We start from the raw sequence: 14179 nt of genomic DNA on the forward strand, positions 1-14179 counted from the left end.
TGGTTTCTTATCTCTCCCACCTCCAATTCCTCCCAGTTTATTCTCCGCAGAGCAATCAGAGTATCCCTTTGTAATGTAAATAAAATCTTCCTGTGTGTTGGAAGGGCTTGCCTCCAGCAGCTTCCTTTTAACCTCAAAATCCCAGATCCTTACAGTGGCTTTCATACCACCTCCCACCACCTTTCCCTTGCTAAATTGATGTGTGTGAGACAAACTCATGCCAATCTAGATTTTTCCGTTGCCTTCATTTTCCTTGTGTGGAATAGTCTTTCCACAGCCCTATATATAATATTCTTTGAGAATATCATACATGTATACAATTCCTCAGTCATCTGCATCTCACACTCACTCCTCCAAACACCCTTGCCTCTCCCTAGAATGTTCCCCTCCCAACTACACAATCACTAATTCTAATAATTCTAATAATTAAGAATTAGCATTAACCATTGCCCACTGCAAAAGGAAGCTTCTCTGACCAAGGCTGAGAACAGCACAAATATAAATATTTGGGGCGATAGATACATAGATACATGCATTGATAGATAGATAGATAGATAGATAGATAGATAGATAGATAGATAGATAGATAGATAGATAGATAGATAGATGGTAGTTTGAAAACTTGGCCATCAGTAGTATGTTCCCCACTAGGACCTCTAACCTCTCAGCCTTGTTTATGGTGCCAGGCCTGAATTGCCTCTAGTGGAGTAAGCCTCAAGTTCAATCAGGTAGCTATTGACTATCCCCATAACAGTTAATGCCAGGGTTGCACTAGTAAGCACATCCTACCTGGCTAGTCAGTATTGCAGTGTGTAGGGTCCAGAACTGGGCAAGATCATTGGTGAATCTTCCCCCACCTAGTAGTCTGTATAACATCTTCCATCACTATGAAAGCCAGGGAGAGACAGTTTCATGCCCGGTTCTAGATTGATTTCTCTATGTCCTACCACAAAAGTATGTGATGTCTTTAGTAATAGGGTCTAGTATGGTGCAAACAAGAGCAGTGATAACAGCCTTGGTTGTTTGGGGGTTTCTAGAGATTTTCTAACTAAGAGCCAGAGATCTTTCTGTCATTGTTTGAGGCTTTGAGGCCTTTGTTTTTAAAAACTGGAAGTTTAGAAATCAGGGATGTGGAACAGTTACCTAGCATGTGCAAGGTATAAGGTTCAAGTCCAGTGATGCAAAAAGAAATTATATTAATTAAACTAATTTTATGCATAGTAAAATTAGTGAATATTTTGTTCAGCTCAATGAGTTTATATGTGTGTGTGTGTGTGTGTGTGTGTATCCTGTGTAAACAACACCCCAATAAAAACAAAAAGCATTTCCATTACTCCAAAAAGTTCAAAAAGTTCTAATTAGGCATTTGATTTCTTTATCTTAGAGATTAGGTTTTTAGAAGATTTATTTATTTATTTATTTTATATACAATACACTGTTGCTATCTTCACATACACATCAGATCCCATCACGGATGGTTATGAACCACCATGTGGTTGCTGGGAATTGAACTCAGGACCTCTGGAATGTTCTTTTAGGACTGAATGAACAGTCAGTGCTCTTAACATCCGAGCCATCTCTCCAGCCTACAGATTACTTTTCTCTATTCTTGAGCATCATATAATTGGAATCATGTATTACACTAGCTGTTTTTCTCTGCTCAACATTGCTTTTGATAATCATCAATGACCTCTTACCTGGTGACACATGTCCATTAAACTAGATACATGGGAGACTGAGGCAGAAGGCTCACAACTCAGAGGCCTATCAGGGCTACAGAGAACTATCCATGTATAAGCAGTTTGCTCCTGTCTGATGAGTAGTAACAAAAATCATATTAATTTACCACAATTTGCCCTGTCTCCTGTTGATGTGTGCAGGCTTCAGTCTCTAACCCCTAACTTTTGAGTGTATGACTAAGACTAATTAGTATTCTTCTATGAGTTTCTTTGCAAATACAAATGCAGTAAAGAGTTCTTTTGGATGAATATGTAGGGGTGGAATTCTTAGGTGAATAAATGCTAAACTTTATAGGCTATATTGAAGAGTTTCCAAAGGGCTTTAAGCATTTTATCTTCCCACCAACACTGCGTGAGGGTTCCCATTGCTTCACAGTTTGCCTAGTCTTTATTTTGCTATTATTTTCTGCTGACAGTCTTTTTGAGTCTAACCATTCTGCAGGGTGTGAAATGGCGTTCTCATTTTAGTTTTAGCTTGTGTTTCCTTGGTGATTAATAATGTGGAGCATCCTTTTGTGTGTTTCCCGGCCCTTTGTGTCATTCTCTTTTGTAGTGTCCATTCAATTCTTTTGTACATTCTTACTGAGATTCTGTCTTTGGTCTTTTGTTACTTATATACTGTGAATAATTTTTATCAGTCTTTGCCTTCAGTGTTCATTTTCTTAATGGTGTAATTTGATGAGGAGTATTTTTAAATAAATTGCAACCGGGTCTCACTGTGTAGCTCTGGCTGGCATTGAATTCACACAGGTCTGAGTATTCAGCCTCCTGATGCTGAGATTAAAGAAGGTATATGCCACTACACCTAGCCTATTTTTGATTTTGATTGTTTCCTTTATTCATTTTTCATCTTATAGTCAGTATTTCTTATATCTTTTCTAAGAAACTTGCTAATTTACTGATCCTTAGGTTATAAAAATAGTTGCCTACATATTCTTTTTTGTTTTGTTTTGTTTTGTTTTGTTTTGTTTTGTTTTGTTTTGTTTTTGAGACAGGGTTTCTCTGTGTATCCCTAGCTATCTTGGAACTTACTCTGTAGACCAGGCTGGAGTTGAAATCAGAGATCCTCTTGCCTCTGCCTCCCTAAGTACCAGGATTAAAGGCGTGTGCCACCACAGCCCGCTTTTTTAAAAAAATAATTTATTTTTTCAAAATGAGTTTTGAAAAGTAAGATGTTAACTTGTTTCCCCACTCCCTTGCATTTAGGCTAAGAATTTAATTACTGAACACTGACTATGCTCGCAGCACTTTGCTAGGTTCATAGGCTGTTCACATAGATACCTTTTGACCTCCAAAGCCCCTCCAGTTCTCACGCTATGCTATATATAGTCTGGAGAGATCATAAAATGTCCCGCTCTAGGACTCCAGACTCCAGAATGTTGAGCTCCTTGCTTGGCTCTGCAGGAGACTTTACAAGGAGCTGGAAATTCTTGGATAAACAAAGAGGATGCGTTTACAAATCTTTTGGACTTCTTATCCTTCTGTTAATGTGCTTTAGAGGAAATAGCAATGTTTTATAATAATATCTTCATAGTTCACATTTTTCCAGTGAGATATTATCTATATACTCCTGTTTGGCCACATGTCATTAACTGATAATAAGCAAAGTTCTGAGAGACTGGGCCAATGTGATGGCATTTTTAAGGTTTGGGAAGAAAATTTTCATATGTTATTCTAAAAATCAAAAAAGCAAACATCTTATTTCTTCATTTATACCACTGGTGTGTATTCCTTACACTTAATCTGTGTTTAGCAATCTGAAATAGGGCCATAGGAGTGTTTGGATTCCTGGGTTTCTTTCGCATTTCTGCACTTTAACTATGTGAGATGAAAACATTGCTAAAGTAGCAATCAGTAAACAGCCAAAATGAATCCACCCATATTAAGCAATTGCAGAGTATGGGATCGGGTAACATTCCACTTTTGAGCTCTCGATAAATGTCTGACTCCAGCTAAATTACTCAACTTCCCTGATTCCATCTTATGAAATAGACTTACTATGATCTTTAGGATTACCAATTAGATGAAATATGCTAACAGCAAGCTTTCCGAGAAGACACCACACCATTGCTCACATGACTTGCTCCATTTGTTCCTGCCCCACTTTGATCCTGGAGCCTGAACTCTGCATCTCTCACACACCTTTCCCCTGAGGTACATCTCCAGCTTAGAAATCATTTGATTTGAAGCAAAGAAAATAATTTTGTCTTCTGATTACAAAACCTCCTCAGGTTTTTTAAAAAAGTAAAATGTTTTAAGATGATAAATGAAACTGAACCTTTAGAACACATGAATCTTATGGCATATGAATATGACCTTTCTTAATCAAGATGCTTTCTAAAAAAAAAATTGTGTCCTTAATCTAGTAGAAGCCACTAAACACTAAAGGAATTTCTCTTAGGTTCCTAAGTCTGGAACAACTATGGTTTATCTTATCAACAAGATAAAGTCTTCCTTCCTTCTCCCCCAGGTCCACTAGGAAGCCTCTAGACAGGTTTGTGATCCGCCTGTGGCGACATTTTAGTATTCTGTCTTAACTTTACTTCTAGTTTCACTTTATTTTCTTATTCATATTTTCTCTTGGTCATGAATTCAATCTAATTCATCACTTTTGATTCTGTCGTATCTCATAGTTCTATGTGACTTACTCCTCTTTGGATAAAGGCAGGATATCACTGATTGAGCCACCACCTCAGTTACTTGTTAATTAAAAAGAAGGAAGTAAAAGACCAAGGAATGGAAGCAGTCTTTCTCCTAGCCATCTTAGAGAGTGAAAAGGAAATGGACTTTTTGGCCTACATAGTTTTAACGGTCAACTTGACACAATTTAGAGTAATCTGAGAAGGGTGTTTTGATTGAATCAGAATCCAAATCAGTCTGGCCAATGGGCATGTCTGTCGGGATTATCTTGATTTAAGTGGTGTAGGAGCGACCAGCCCACTGTTGGCAGCACCATTCCCTGAGCATATAGTGCTACGATGGCTAAGAAAGCTAGCTAACCATGAGTCTTTGAGTGAACCAGTATTCCTTCATGGTTTCTGTTCCAAGATCCACTTGAGTTCTTACCCTAACGTTCCTCAATATAAGATAAAAATAAGCCCTTTCCTCCCTTAAGTTGCTTTTGGTCAGAGTGTTTTTATCACAGCAGCAGAAAGGAAACTAGGTAACTTGATCATAAGGACCTACAAGAGGGCTGCACTTAACCACCAGATTCATATATCTAGCTGAATATCTTCGAAAGGTTTAAAGCCAAAGCTAATGCATTCTAATTGCTCTAGCCAGTTTTCATCCTTCCCTCACACCTCATGACCAATGAAAGTTGATAGAAATGAGTGTTGAGACACAGAGGCCAGAGAACAAAAGATCCATGGCCTTGGAAAAGGACTTGAATTCCTCACTGTGGGTGGAAAGGCTGGAAAGAAGCTGGTTTTTGTTTCTTCAAGCCCATTTCTTTCTACTTACCCTCTTGCTCTATAGGCTACATCGGTCTCCTTTTGGGAAATGTTTGATCTTCTCCCACATCAAACACTTCAGAACTTTATCTTTCCATTGATTAGAAGATTCTTTGCTCAGCGCTGGCCATGCAGAGTGTCCCTTGTCACTCACAAAACCTCACCTGAATTAGGACTTCTTAGAAAAGACCTTTTCTGGTCATAATACATCCCATCATTTGTTTCTTTTTATATATTTTGTATGTATGAATGTTTTTGCCTGAATGTATGTATGTGCACCACATTACTTCTCCTGGAATTACAGTTATAGGCAGTTGGGAGCTTTCATGTGAGTACTGGGAATTAAGTCTATGTCCTCTACAATAGTAGCCAGTGTTCTTAACTGATGAGACATTTTCCCTACTCCATTGTTTATTTTCCTTTTTAAAAAATCTTATCCTATGATAGATGTTTTTTCTTTGCCTTTTTTGTGTTATTATCTCCTCCAGTAGACAGCAAATATCTCAGGGTTAGGTTGCTATTTCTTTTTTTAAAAATGAAATCACTATAGTAACTATACTATATTATAGTAGCAACCCCACCCCCACCCCCCGCAACACACAGGTGGCTCTTTTATGCCATTTTGTGTATTCTCACAGCTCTACTCACTACTACAAATGCTCTTTTTATTTGTGGTTATGGTCTGGCTCTCCCTATGAGACTGCAAGCTCTATGAGGGCAGGGAGTGGGCCCATCTAGATCACTTGCACATCACCAGTACTCAGCAAAAGTCCTGACATTGGCTGAATGACACAGCCTTAGCTTTTACATTTAGAACTAAATGCATGCCATCTGCATCTGTTCCTAGTGAACAGTGCTTGATTTGGTGTGTGTGTGTGTGTGTGTGTGTGTGTGTGTGTGTGTGTGTGTGTAGGGGGATGGAATAGCTCATGTAACCCTGCCTTGCCTTGAATTTCTTTTATAGCTGAGCATGACCTTAAAGTTCTAATCCTCTTGTTTCCAAACTATGTGTTATGATAACAAGCATGTAGTACTCCATCTTGTCTGTGCCATGCTGAGAATCAAACCCAGAGCTTTGTGTGTGCTAGGCGAGCATTCTACCAACAAGTTCAATAGTTGGGTTTATTTAAAAGCTTAGCCATAGGATGAGGATATAGCTCAATGGCCTACATGTGCAAGGCCCTGGGTTCCATCCTCAGCACTGCAAAAACAAAGCAGAACAAAACAAAACACTAAATGTACCCTAGCTCATGCCTGTTACCATTTAAACATGTGTAGAAAATTCAACCTTCAGAGTTCTAAGGAGAATGAGGCAGTGAGAATGCCATCTCAAAGTTAATGGTCAATGGTTTTCAGCTAGAAAGAAATCAAGGTTTTGTTCTTATTTCCTAATATATTGATTCAGAATTCCTCTGGCACTCTTATTGACAGTTGTATAACTTAATCATTTACTTCTTGGGCACTTTGCCTCTTGAATTGTTGCTTTCTCAAGTTCCAACTAAGACTTGTGATTCTACACCTTGTACAAAAGGATTTAGATTCTGGTTTTGCAATTCTGCATTTGATTTGGTCTCTTTGCTGAAGATAAAATGGAATCTTAGCAACTCTGGACTCTTCAACCAAAGCAAACTGAACTCCAGCCACTATCCCTGTAATGATTATGCTCATCCAAGCTACAGACCTTATCTGGGCTTTGGAGGCACATAAAGCCTGCTCTGCAGAAGAATAACTAGGTCTCCCATTCCGACTTTTTGTTGTTGTTTCATGAGAGATGGCAGTGGTATGACTATTATTCTTCTGGCATCTAAGGAAGCAGCCATTTTCTAAATATGTATCACCTTAGGAACCAGAAAGAATGCAATTTAGCTTTGTAGACATATATTTATATTCATGTATTTACTCGGCAGATATGCAGACAGATACTGGGGATACAGCAGTGGACAACACAGACAAAGTCCCTACTCTGAGATTGCAATCTAATGAGCCTCCTTTAGGAACAAAGGTCTTGATAAGTATGAAATGTTTAAAATGAGAATGAGTTGAATATGCTTCATTGAGTACTCATTTGTCAAGTTAGATTCAGGCAGCTCCTCATTATTTCTAGTCAAGATTATGACAGCATCCTTCTAATTAAATCTCGACTCTCTCTGGTTTAGCAAGTTCACAGTTTTTAGTATATCTAGAATTAATTTTTAACAATTAAAACTGTGTATCAATAGGATATAACAATATAAAACAAATGATTCAGAATTAAAATTCATATGATAAAAATCTTTGCTCCTCTGACCCACCCTTACTACACCCTAGTTCTGCCCTAGGGAAGCAGCCACTGAAACACTTTTAGCTGTTTCTTCTAGTTAAGCCCACATTCCTTTACTGTGGGGGTTTCTTGGTATTTCTACACTGATCCATTTCAGATATCACCTATCAGTTTCTTGTTATGTTAGAAAAGCATTAGCCAGATGAAAATCTGTGAATCTTATTCTGGCTAGTTGCATTGCCTTTTCACTGTGTTTTGAAAGACTACAAACATTTGTACTGTTACAACTATGTGAATATCATTCATCATAGAACACAGCCATACAATGATTATTTTTCTTGGCTTATAATGTATTGTTCCACATTCACTAATCATCTTTTCATTTTATTTTATTTTCCCTTATCTCTCATCCACACATCTGAAATCCTTCATAACTTCTCTGCACTATTAGATATTATACCAACCCCCCTTTCTTTCTCAAACACCACCTTTCTAGAGTCTGCCAGCTTTTTGTGGCAATCTTGCCTTCCTGTTCTCCAAGCCCTTTGTGCAATGGCCCTGCTGAGCCTTCCTCCCTATACTACTCAGATGGGATCCAGTTTCTTAAGTCACATGTCGTCCTTCTTGTGTTAGTCCTTGTTTTATAGCACATGTCCTCCAGTGGCCTGTAAGAAGGCACCTGAGCAGTCCTTCCTCTTCATCATCTTTGCTTGCATGCCTAACATTCCTCGCCACATCTTCTCCCAAGAATTAAGAAATTCCTACTCAAACGACAAAACCAAAACTGTCAGATCTTCCAGTACATTTTGATGTAAATTTATAATGATATCGTGTATAACTCTAAGAAGAACAATTAGATTATTAGACACTGCTTGTAGGATGATACAAAGATTTCTACTGTAGCAAGTCCACTAGCATCTTAGCTTACTAAGCAGAGGCTGTCACTACTGTTTGGAGAGTCAGATTCATCTCATTGGGAAAATGATTTTTCTTTTTGTTTTTATATTCCATATAAGTAGGTTGGCTTAGTAATAAAGATTTTAAAACTCACTGATTCTCTTTCATTTCTGAATTGATGTCTAGCCTCATTTGATTAGTTTTATAGCTAAAATGGAATTCTAGGTTGAAAATTATTTTCCCTGATGTTTTAAAATAGTTAATTATTTTTATTTATCCTGTGAGTGCATGATGTGTGTGGAGGTCAGAAGATACAGCTCTCTGGTGCTGATTCTCTCCTGCTACCTTGCCGTGTTGGTGATTCATCAGGCTTGTGTGCTAAGTGCTTTGCTTGCTGATCCATTTTGCCAGCCCTCCCTCACATTTAAACTTTTTATTTATTGTGTGTGTTGTGTATGCACGCATATGCCATGGTTTACAAATGGAAGTCAGAGGACAACTGTACTACCACTGTGCTCAGTGGACAACATGTATGTGGTTTTTCAATGTCTGGAAAAGAAAGCTTCAATTTCTTAAAGTGTGAAAGAAGCCCACCACATTTGAACAGCTTCCTCGATATATTTATATACCATACAATTATCGCATTTAAAATGTATTCCATTTTAAATGTATATGATCTTTATTAATTTCTTTTGCTTAGTATAATGGGAAAGATATTCTATCCATGTGGCAATATGTATCACTATGTCATTCCCTTTTAAATTTTATTTCTTGATTGGTCAAATAATTTTAATGAAGTTCATGGTCAGCAGTAAAATTGCATGCAAAGTCCTTGATTTATGGACACAGGTCATCACTATGTTTACTTGTACAGTGTTGAAGGAGGGACCCATTCTTAAATCTTCTTTCTAATGGTGGGATAAGGTACAGATGCACCACTCACATTGACATTACAGTTTGCCGGAATGAATTTATGACTGCTAGGCACCTGTGACTTTGGAAGGTCTTTCAGTCCTGAAGTGAAGGCAAGGATGCAATTCGGAGGCTCCACACTTCCATCCACACTAGCCACATCCCAGAATGTGTTTTTGTTGTTGTTCTTTTCAGTGGTGGTGGGGGAAAAAAAAAGGTTTGTTTGGGCCCGGAGCGACCAGGGCCAGAGTGAGTAGGGCCGGAGAAGAGGAAGAAGGGAAGAGGGAAAAAACCAAAGGTTGTTGTTCCCACAATATTTGTCTTCATATTTTTCTTCTTCCCCACCCTCTACTAATAGAATAACCATCATATCATTTATCCTGAGTAAAATTTTAAATTAAGACAGATGATGTAAAGGTGGATAAAGGCACCTGCCACCAGCCTGACATCTTCCACTTGATTTCTGGACTTAGGTAGAGGAAGGAGAGAGCTGACTCCTGTAAGTTGCCCTTTTGCCTCAACATATGCCTTGTTACATGGTTATACCCACATGCACACACAATTAAGAAATAAAGCATAATAAAAATTTAAAAGAAAAAATCTATAAATAGATACACAGCTGTCCATGTATCTTTCCAGCCTTCTTGTCACTTGCTTTTAATTAATTTTTTTTGAGATAGGGTCTCATGTGACCTAGGCTACCCTTGAACTTGCTATGCAGTTGAGAATGGCTGCACACTCTTTATCCTCCTGCTTCTATCTTTCTAGTTTTAGGACTATAAGTGTGCACCACAATACACAGTGCTAATAAACACTGCTCCAATCATATGAATATTCTACACTGTATGTATTCATCAGTTAAAAGGCACCATGTTTTCACTTGGGAACTATAATGAACAATGTTGCTCTCAACAGTACTTTATCAGACATATTCTCACCTTTCTTTCTTCCTTCCTTCCTTCCTCTCCCTCTCCCTCTCCCTCTCTCTCTCTCTCTCTCTCTCTCTCTCTCTCTCTCTCTGTCTCTCTGTCTCTCTGTCTCTCTGTCTCTCTGTCTCTCTGTCTCTCTGTCTCTCTGTCTCTCTGTCTCTCTCTCTGTCTCTCAGGTTTTCTTGTATGGCTCTGAATGTTCTGGAACTCATTGTGTACACCAAATTTGCCTAGAATCCAGAAATCTACTTGCTTTTGCCTCCCAAGTTTAAATTAAAGGCGTGCACCACCTCCACCTAGCTTATTTTTTCACTTTTCTTGACATCTATGAAGGTAAACATAGAATTGATTCTTCATATAGTAACTCCATAGGTAACATTTTGTTTTCAGACAGGGCTTCACTAGATAGCTGAAGTTACAGGAATCAGCCACCACATCTGTCCCATGGTCAATTCTTTGAGGGCCTACCAAACAGTTTTCTACAGCAGCTGTAGCATCTTGTAGTTCCGTTAATACAACACACAAGTTCCAATTTCTACATTCTCCCCAACTTTCATTGCTTGTCTTTTGTACTATCTTAGTGGGTATGGAACAGTGTCCTGTTTCTAATATATGTTTCCTTATTGACTAGGGATGTTAAACATCTCATGTGCTTATTGGCCTTTTGTTTATTTTCTTTGGAGTAATAATCTATTTAGTTCCTTTGCTAATCAAAACTATTTCTAGAGCAAAATATACAGAAACTAAACTAATTCTAACCATTGTAAAGGTATCTTTTAGTAGCATATTCATATAACTGTGCAGCAATCAAAACTCATCTTTAGGACCCCTTTCATTATGCCGAACTGACAGTGTAGTCAATAAATAGATTTTTCTCCTCCATCCCCTGACAACTATCATTCTACTCTCTTCATGAATACAGCTGCTCTTGGTACCTCACACAGCCTTTGCAAGTCTGTCTATGTTTGCGAATTTGCTTTGCATGCCCACAGAAGAAGGTTATTGAAATCTTCCTCGCAGTTGTGTTGAATTGTAGGTCAGCTCAGAAGTTGTTTCCATCATTACAATAGTGAAAAAATTTGCTCTTTGAACTCAGATGTCTTTTGCATTGGTTTAGGTCTTTAACCTCTGTATAAAATGGCCTTTTTGTTGTTTTTGTTTTGTTTTGGTTTGGTTTGGTTTTTGGTTTTTCAGTATGGGGTTTCTCTGGCTGGCTCTGGAGTCCTGACTCTTACTTTCTAGACCAGACTGGTCTTGAACTCATTGAGATCTGCCTCTCTCTACCCCCCAAGTGTTGGGATTAAAAGCATACCACAATCTGGCTATATAGTGTACTTTTAGAATATAAGCATTATATCTTTCCTGTTTAAATCTATTCCTCAGATACTCCAAAAGGATAATAATTTCATTATTTTATGTGATTCTTGTATTGTTACTGTGACATTTGCAATGAGAGTACATTTTTTTTAAAGAAAACACTGTGATCAACCTCTGAGTTTACAATCAAAAGTTATTACTCTTTTTGGGTTATTGTTTTCAGAGATTCCAATGCTCCACACAGTAATAAAGCTTAAAAAAATGAAATTATCCCATTAGTATGTTTTGGTAATGTGGAAACAATTGAGTTCACTAATGGATTTAACATTATCATAAAAATGCCAAACCAGCCCCATGCTATTAGCGAGAAGTGAGTGTAAACCGTTGATTGCCCCTGGAACTTGTCTGCTAGTACTTTAGAAGTACTTTAGATATTTAATATGCTCCTTGGGTTAGTGGGTTTTGCTGGAATTCAAATCCTTTTTTTTTAAGGACATGGAAAATTCCTGGGTGCTGGTATTAACCTCTCCCTCTTTTTAATGGGCTGAAAAATTGAATCCAACGAGATGAAAATGTTCTCAAGGGCCAAGATCAGGACTCTGCCGTTACTGATCTGAGTGAATTTGGGTTTCAGGAGTAGATAGGAACTCACATCAACCTCTCAACTAGGGAGGTTGCTCCTGCGTTTTTCTTCATCTTGGCCTTAAAATGTCCCAGCTAGCATTCTTCTCTTTCAATTTCCAGCTCCCCTTGTTTTATGCTTAAATAAAGGATAAACAATTTTATTAAAACATCTGTATACTGGTCAAAATTCAAGTGTGTGGTAAATACAAGTTCGTTTTACTTGAAACAATATTTTCTTTTGATTTAGAGAAGTTTCTATGGTCCTCAGAAGTTTAAAAATGTTTACCCACATTGTGTGCCAGCTTAAAATAAGAAACTTGTCAGACTGGAGGCATCTGAGAAGCCAGGGCAGGGGTCTGGAAGCCAAGTTCAGCCTGCAGACATGTTTCATTTGGCCATTCTGGTGTTTTTAAAAATAGCGAAATTAGTTGCCAACATTTAAAAAAAAATCAAATAGTTTCACATAAAAACTTGGGAATTGTGATTTTTCTTACTATCTCTAGCCTTCACTCATTTCAGCCTGTCCCAGGCTCTAGTTTGCTGAGGTCCTCCTCTGTCTCATTGTATTCAGGAGCCTGAAATGATGGCCCCCGGAGGCCTTTGAGACTCTGACTCCTCCAGAGCTGATTCATTAATCCCCTTCTGATGTTTGCAGATATCATTACTGCTCAGAGTTTGTCAATCGCTAATTACTTATCAATTTCTCAATACTTGTTTGAACTCTGACACCAAGAATGTTATTTATATAACAGATACAGTTAAGGAAGGGCTGGTTAATTATTCTACATTTTCAAAGGATTTTCTTGCTTGGATGCCATTCTTCTGGATACATTTAGGGTTTTGTTTTTTTGTTTTTTGTTGTTTTTTCAAAACATAATTCATTGACAGAGGTTCTGAAGAAGCCACAGGTAATGAAGATTGGCCACGTCTATACACAATAAGACATTATTTTAACCTAAATTCCCAGCTTAAATCTGGTTCATAAAATTTTTCTTTCTTTCATAGCTCTCCTCTTCTTTCAAATACCCGTGATTTACTTGTTTATCCAGGCTACAAGCAGAATAGTAACTAATCTTCTATTTAGTCAATAAATATTTATGCAATGGGGCTATGGCTACAGTTAGGTGGTAGAGCTGGCAGGAGACACTGCGTCCCATATGAGGCACTACAACCACTACAGCAAGAGAAATACATGCGGGAGCACTTATTAGCTCAATAGCAAAGTGCTATTCTAGGTTCTTAGGGTAGTACAACAATCCAAGGAGACCAAAACCTCTCACAAGGCAACATAGTGGTAGGAGAGATGAGAAGATGACAGACAGATTGGTTCTGAAAGTTGAAATCAGAATTAAGATGCAAAATTTGGCTGCTGTAAACATAACCTAGCTTTGGGAGTATTGTTTTGATAGGGCAATGACAATTTAGGAACCACATGAGGGTATCAGGGTGTGGGAGGGGGATAATTGACTCGGTAGCTAGGAAAATAAAGGCAAAAGTTTGCATGCTACAATCCAGACTCAAATAAACTAAGTAAAAGGACCCAAGGGGGGATGTGTGAATCTTACACAGAAAGAGAATAAAATAGTCCTCCGAGGTGGATGGAGAGAGGGAACTGAGTGGGAGAGGGGTTTAGGAGGGGGACAAAATGGGGATGGAGATCAGGTGTGGGGAGGGGAGGGGCTGGAGAGGGTTGGGAGTGAGAATGGAAATCTGTGGGGGAAGGCATCTCTGGGACTAGCTGGAGACCTGGGACAGGGGACACTCTGGAGAGTCTATGGGGATGACCCTAGCTGAGACTCCTACCAATAGGGAAATATGGAGACTGAAGTGGCCACCTCTCATACAAGGCAGGAGAAGGACATCAACCCACCCACAAAACCTTCAACCCAAAATTTATCCTGCCTACAAGATGTGCAGTGATAAAAGTGGAACAGAAGCTGGGAGGTGGTGGTTCATGCCTTTAATCCCAGCACTCGGGAGGCAGAGGCAGGCAGATTTCTGAGTTTGAGGCCAGCCTGGTCTACAGAGTGAGTTCCAGGACAGCCAGGG

This window comes from Mus caroli, chromosome X (genome assembly GCF_900094665.2).
Source record: "Mus caroli chromosome X, CAROLI_EIJ_v1.1, whole genome shotgun sequence".
Lineage (NCBI taxonomy): Eukaryota > Metazoa > Chordata > Mammalia > Rodentia > Muridae > Mus > Mus caroli.